This window comes from Populus alba, chromosome 1 (genome assembly GCF_005239225.2).
Source record: "Populus alba chromosome 1, ASM523922v2, whole genome shotgun sequence".
NCBI lineage: Eukaryota > Viridiplantae > Streptophyta > Magnoliopsida > Malpighiales > Salicaceae > Populus > Populus alba.
Window position 1 is genome coordinate 40,097,684 of NC_133284.1, and position 6,323 is coordinate 40,104,006.

A 6,323-nucleotide genomic window follows, 5' to 3' on the forward strand; every position below is an offset into this window, starting at 1 on the left:
GAGCAGACCACCGGTCAATAAAAACTGATTGACATATTTTCCTTTATATTTAAGAATGTAATAAATAATTTAAAAATCAAATAAGAACTCTAAATTCTCGTTCTCTGAAAAACAAGATAAAGAAAACAAGTATAGAAACTAACAAAATTATTTAACTAAAGATATACATAATAGATTTGTAATTAAAACCCATTTGTGTACGAGGGTTCTCAAGAACATGTCAAGATCCCAAGAGCTAGTAGTGTTATGACTTGTAGAAGCAACAATATACTAATCGAGAAGAATGGATGCACGTGGAAATAGGCGTTGGAGGAAGACAAGCAATGCTAGAGAAGCACAAGTTGGGTGGTCAAAGTCCAAACAGATGGAGCTCCACAAGTCGTGTGGTATGAGAGCAGGAGAGCTTTGAGAGAGTTCTAGTTAGCAGAAGATCAAAGACAAAGGATGCCCTCGTGATGTTATGAGTCACACCAAATCACCCACGTGTCATATTTGAGCTAGACAAAAGAAAGTAGTTTAACATGGTATAGCTTTTGTGGTTATGAGTTAAAAAAATTATTTTATAAAAAACACATTTAGCTGAGGTTGATTTGGTAAAATATATATTTGGTTAAAAATATAGTTGAAATTGAAATTGAACAAAAAGTAGTTTAATGGGTTTGATTAAGAATGCTTTTCAAATTGAGGTTATAAAATAATTAAAAAACACATATATTAATATTGATTGTTTTTAAGACCCCGTTTGTTTGCTGGAAAGTAGTTTCCTTTTAGAAAATGAATTCCAGCAAAGTGAATTATTTTTCGATGTTTGGTAGTGTAATGAAAAATAAGTTGGAAAACACTTTTCAATGTTTGGTTATGTCATGGAAAATAAGTTGAAAAATAACTTATTAATGTTTTATTTTTTCTCAAGTTTATTAAAATAATAAGGAACAAATCTTAAAAATTAAAATAATAATAATTAACATTTCATAAATTATTTCAAATAAAATAAGTAACAATCAAAAGAACGAGGACCGAATTTGATAGATAAAAAAATTCAATAAAAAAATAATAAGAAAAAAGCAAATAATAATTTATAAAAATAAGGACCAAAGTTAATATAAAAATTAAATTTTAAGAGATGAAATTGAAAAATAAATATTCAAAACAAATATATATATATATATATATATATATATATATATATCAAAAAGTTTGAGGATCAAATTTGATATAATCAACAAATAATATGACATTTCTAAAATTTTCACAACTTCCAGAAAGTGTTTTTCGCCCAAATTTTTCAGGAAAACACTTTCCTGGAAACCAAGCCAAATTTTCCTTTGACTGGAAAGTGTTTCTTTTGACCAACTTTTCTAATGAACAACAAACACAGGAAAGTTTGGAAAATGGTTTATCGGAAACCATTTTCCGAAAAACAAACATAGCCTAATTGAAATATTGTAGATTTAACTACTACTATTACATCATAAAATAAACAATACTCTATATAAAGTTATTTTTTATTGTTCCATTAAACCATATGCAATTCCATCACGTACGAAATCCATCCGACAATGACTCCAGTTTCTATGGCTTCCTGAGCGTGCATCAATATCAAGTAAAATATCATAAGAAACAAAATTAGAATTGCGATCAAATTCTACAAATGCTACGTCATCATGCAATCTCCTTCTAATGTAATTATGTAGTGTTATTGAATAATGTTAAAGACTAGTTTTTCAAATAAAACACATTTGAGAAAAAAAATTTGGATTTTTTTTTATTTTACTAGGTCGGACCCGGTCCATTGCATTTGTTTGGGTCGAACCTGGCCTGGCCCATGAACAGTGGAGACACTATTCACTGTTCACTTTGTAGAATAATGGAGATGGGGAAATGCAAAAGAAGAAGAAGAAGAAGGGGAAGAGCAGGCTACCCTATACGGTGATGATGTCTGGCTGGCGGTCAAAATGGCGGAGGCTAGTGGTGAACAGAGGGAGCTGCTTAGTCAATGGACGACAATCCTTCTTATTTTTCCTCTATTTCTACTCTTCTTCCTTCTCTTTTTCTCATCTATTTTCTAGACGAATCATTGAAGTTTTGGGAAGTTTGATATTCTTCTAACGAGTTTTTTTTATCTTTAGAAATATGTGTTTTGTGGCCAAACTGATTTGTCGGTGGATGATTGAAAAACTAAGGTGAGCTGCTGTTTACGAAGCTGAACTTTTTTCCTTTTGTTAAACCTCAGGTGCAACCTCAATTTATGGTGGGTCCCACCAAAACAAAACCAAGTTTTAACTTAACCAAACACATATTTATATGGTTCACTCTCAACCTCACTTGCAGCCACATTACCAAACTTCCACTAAATAAAGTAACATTGGACCTTTATCAGATTTTTTTTCTCCTTGATACATCATAATTTAAAGCCCTAGATAACCACAACTACTTCAACTCATCAATTATCGTTTGAAGACAAACATCTATATTTTGACTTGGACTATTAGGACCGGGTATAATCATAGATAAAAATATGAACTTCGAACTTATACACATCCCTGGTGGTAAGTTGTAAATCGTGAGTATCATTGGCCAACAAGAATAAAGAGCAACAAATGACACAGATGGATTGAATCTATTTGTACATAACCCAAGATACACATTTCTTGTCTCCACTGAAAATTGAGGATGCACATTGTTAAATTATTTCTGGGCTTCACTAATGAAAGGGTGCATCATCACTTCATCCCTATGGATATGGTGATAAGGTCAATACACCTCCAGCTTTGCTATTTAATTTGACATCTCCTTGGCCATTTGCAATATAGGGAATTGATGTTATCAGGCATGTTAACCTAAAAGCCAGTAATGGATATAGATTCATCATCGTGGTGATCGACTACTTCACAAAATGAGTAGAGGCCAATTCATATGCTCATGTAATGCAAATGGTGGTAAAGAGATTTATAGAAAAAGATATGATTTGTCGATATGGTCCTTAAGAAATGCTAGTGACCGATAATGCATAGAATTTTAATGGCAAGATGATATTAGAGCTTTGTACCAAATGGAAAATCAAGCATTTAAATTTCTCACCATATAGGGCGAAGATGAATGATGTCGTGAAAGCCACCAACAAGAACATCACGAAAATTATTCAAGAGATGGTAGTCACTTACAGAGATTGGTATGAGATGTTACCATTTGCTCTTCATGCATATCACACAACAGTTAGAACCTCGACAAGAACTACTTTGTATTCTCTATATATAGGATAAAGGTGGCGATGCCTTTAAAAGTAGAAATCCCCTCATTAAACACACATGAAAAACTAGCATATCCATAACGTATGGAAAATAACAAGGCATCCACGCTAACAAACGGTGGTATAACATCTTTTTTTTACAGTCATCGATGATTTTTACCAACAAATCACAAGTTCAGAAAGAATAAAAAAGACTCTTTTATTGGGAAAGTTGAAAGAAATGTTGCACCGCCGTTTTTTTTTCAGATGAAGAATTGTATAACATGGTGTCGGGGTACAATGACATTGTGTTTGGTTTTCAATTCGGTAAGTAAAATTTTCATATTTTTGGTTTGACCCACAATTGAGTAAAATAAGGTATTTTCTTATAGCTTTTTTATTGGAAGAACAATCTCCTCTGCCATAACCTTGATGTCATACATATAGAAAAGAACATGTTTGAGAACATTTTCAACATGGTTATAAACGTTAAGGGGAAGATAAAGGACAACATCAAGGCTAGAATATATATAGTTTTGATTTGTCACTGTAAAAATATAGAGTTGGTTTATATTAGGTTACAAATCGCAAAGCCTAAAGCTAGCATCGCCTTAGATTAGAATACACAATTACTTGTCTACCAATGACTTAAATATTTGTGTTTGCTTGATGGGCATGCCTCGAACATATCAAGGTTGGTGAGTTTGGAGGGTTGTAGATTGTATAGAATGAAAAGCCATAACTACCACGTGTTTATGGAAACACTCATTCCATTAGGTTACCATGATTTATTGTCAAAAGAGATATGGGATGTACTCACAAAGATCAGTCACTTCATTAGAGATACATGCTCCAACAAGTTGCAGACACAACACATGGAGAGGCTTGAAAATAATATCATCCAGACAACATACAAACTTAAGATGATATTTCATCTTTTTTTTTTTTTACTCGATGGAGCATCTACTTATACATTTAATATTTGAGGTAAAATTTGGGGGCCCTGTCTATTCAAGAGGTTAGACTTTACACATGTATCGTAATTAAAATTTTGTTGTCTTTCTTTGCATATTTCAAAACATTCATTTAATTCCATCAAGATAATTATTTAACCTTAAAAGAAAAGTAAAAAACAAGGCACATGTTGAGGTTTTAATATGTGAGATCTATATTGCTGAAAAGATCTCAACATTTATCTAGTACTATTTTAAGCCTCAATTGAGAACAATAATCAATAGCGTTCCAATGCATGATGGTGGTGGGGTGCCTTCGAGTGAGAACTTGTTAATATTTTCCCATCCTGATGACCCATACTAAAAAATATTATGAGGGGAAGATATTTATCAAAAATAGAATTCAAATAAGCATATAATTATATGTTATTTAACTGCAATTATCTGAGACCTTTTATTCAATAATTATACTACTTGACATGTCATTATTTTCGAACAATTTATCTCTTATAATATCTTAAACTGATACATTATTGAATTCTTGACAAGTAACATAATTAATATTTACTATCGCAAAACTTATAATTGATTAAATCCCAAATCTTTCAATTATAAAATGAACAATTTTCATTCATTTTTTTCCTTGGATAGTAAGATTTTTTTTATTATATTCATTTTTTATTAGTTGTTTTTTATAAATATATTTAACTAATAATATTTTTTTTTATTGCGGGCTATGATTCTTTGACTCGAGCCAAGCTCGATGGAGTTCTTTGTTGAAACGCATGTGCGGAGTGATGACCACTAAAAAGGGATTCATCAGTTCTTTGATAGCCAAGCTTAACAGTTTGTGATATGTTGGTTTTCAATTATTTTTTTCCTTAAATTTGATGAATTTATTTTTTTCTTTCCAAGATACATATAACAATCAATTGAAAGAGAGATACGAGGATGATCCTTTAACCCAATAAAATATCAATCCGAATTTGTGGTTGAAAGTAGGATTATCTATTGGGTTTGATAGAAATTGGGTGTATAGACTCTCTAACATTATGGCCTAGAACTTGCAGACGACTCATAGTGCTTTGACAATTGGATGCTCAAAATCGATTCTATGCATTTAAACTTCAGAGTTCATGGTGATGTTAGACCAACGAGTACAAGATCGAACGACTCATCTTAATGATAAATATGAATGACCAACTATTGATTATGAAGAACTCCACTGATTGGTAATGAAGATGAGATCATAGATGAGTGGCTCATGTACACCCCCTAATTAGCCCCACAGTTTCGGCAACGACCAACCCCATCCTCCTTCAGTGCCGTCTCTATTTTAGATTTATTGTATTTGAACGTATAAATATTTAAATTTGTAATAAATATTTGATTTTTATACTAACTTATTTTAACTATTTTTCTACTTTTGGTCAATATATTTTTTAATAGGGTTACTGTCGAAACTAGATCGTCGATATATTCCATAGAGTTGGAAAAGAATTATTGCAAATGACACTGCACCAACAAAATTACAGATGATATTCTATTGGTGATATGTTATATAAACAGATTGATATACCAACATAACAAAATAGGTACAATTTGTTTTTTACGCGCCTTGTCCACCTGTAAATCCATCAATATATTTATTACCAAAGAACTTACCAATAGTCCATAAATTACCGATGAGAGTTTTTCTGACGGATTGTTTCTATCTGTGATCTCATAGATAATATACATATCGAAAGACTACTAATGTAAATAGCGATAAAAAATTATGTCAGTAAAATTGTTAAATCTGATAGTGTGATTTGCCATGAAGAACGTCATATCTTTTCACCACAGCTTCCAACAGTAATGATGAAACCTCCATCCTCATCAGACTTTAATGTAGTGACTTCTTGCACAAATTGAGCCAACAATAATAATTTATTTTCATGAAAAAGTAAGGAGATGTGAATCAAATCCATCAAGAAGGACGAGACAAACAAAACAAACTAGTATCTTTAAGAAAACAACAAATAAACAATCAAAATCAAATAGGAAAAAAAAACATGAAAAAATAGACTCAAGAATGTGCATATACATAAAACCTACAAAAGGAATTAAAAAACAAAATAAAGACAAATCAATTATATGTA